Source organism: Pyxicephalus adspersus, chromosome 7 (assembly GCF_032062135.1).
Source record: "Pyxicephalus adspersus chromosome 7, UCB_Pads_2.0, whole genome shotgun sequence".
In the NCBI taxonomy this organism is placed as follows: domain Eukaryota; kingdom Metazoa; phylum Chordata; class Amphibia; order Anura; family Pyxicephalidae; genus Pyxicephalus; species Pyxicephalus adspersus.
In genome coordinates, this window is record NC_092864.1 from 5,714,742 (window position 1) to 5,716,304 (window position 1,563).

A 1,563-nucleotide genomic window follows, 5' to 3' on the forward strand; every position below is an offset into this window, starting at 1 on the left:
ATAATAGTGTGTGACTGTGGGGGGACATTAGAGTGTCAGCTCCTCTGTACAGAGACTGATAGGACTGGCTCGGTGTTCTCTGTACAGCACTGCGGTATATGTCAGAGCTATATTTCAGGGTCTGTACATGCCATGCACACATGTGACATGGCTGGTTGGTGACATGTTACTCACATGCTGTATGTGCACATTATTCCATGATTGATTTTCAGGAATTCTCATCTCCCTGACACCAAACAAACATTACACAGAGACCATGACATATGAATCACCATATAGCTCATCCTCAGCCCATGCCCCGCCCTTGACTCCTCCCACACATCAGTCCTCCCCACGACTCCTCCCACATCTCAGTCCTCCCCTGCCTTGGCACCTCCTTCCCATCTTGTGATGTTTTGATCTGCTGGTGTTTGCAGTGGAGAGAAGCCAGGAACTCCCACAAGGGAAAAATCTGGAAAATTACAGAACAATCTGTACAAATCTTACAGGAAAAGGAATAGCTTTGTGATAAATCTTCTTAAAGTGATTGTCTGCCTGCTGGATATAGGGAGATGCCCAGTCCTGGGGATAGCTGAGTGATTGGTTAGGAGGCAATAAAGGGGTCCCAGGGGTAAAGGGGGGAAGTAATGATGCTGCAGGTTGGTGACTCCTCTGTCACCTGGATGGAAATGACAGCTCGGTAATGATGGGATGGACACAAAGATGACACCGCTACCAATGGAGGGGGCATTTACAGTGGCCGGTGGTCCCCCCTCCGCTATGAGACTCCCCGCAGGCAGAGTTGGTGTTTTAGGTGATAAAGGTAGAGGCGCAATGCTCCTTAAAGTATCACCCAATGATAAAGGTGCAATGCTCTGCAGGTTTACTGAGCTATATAGATAACAAGCAAAGGTGCAATGCTCTGCGAGATCACTGAGCTTTATAAATCACAAGCAAAGGTGCAATGCTCTGCAAGCTCACTGAGCTATATAGTTAACAAGCAAAAGTTTAATGCTCTGCAAGATTACTAAACTAAATAAAACAAACAAAGGTGCAATATTCTGCAAACTCACTGAGCAATAGAATACAATAAAAGGTGTAACGGTTTGGTGAATTTGGTGAATTTCCTGTATTTCCAGTCTTGCATAGGGTGCAATTATCTGATTATCTGCAGAGCATACAATGATATGTATCACAAACAAGGATGCAATGTTCTGCTGATTACCCTGTTATAAAGATTACTGATAGTGATGCAATGCTCTGCAGTGCTCACTCTCTTATGTAGGTCATATAGAACAAAGCAATGTTCTTTAATGAAGGATCACTATAGGGTAAACTTTTAGGTGCAAACTCCTGGTAATACTGCTTACAGGTAAAGGTGCAATGTTCTGCAGAGCTCCAGGTATTACTGTTAACAGGTTAAGGTGCACTGTTCTGCAGAGCTCCAGGTAATACTATTCACAGGTAAAGGTGCAATGTTCCGCAGAGCTCCAGGTATTACTTTTCACAGATAACGGTGCAGAGCTCCAGGTATTACTACTCACAGATAAAGGTGCAATATTCTGCAGAGCTCCAGGTATTACT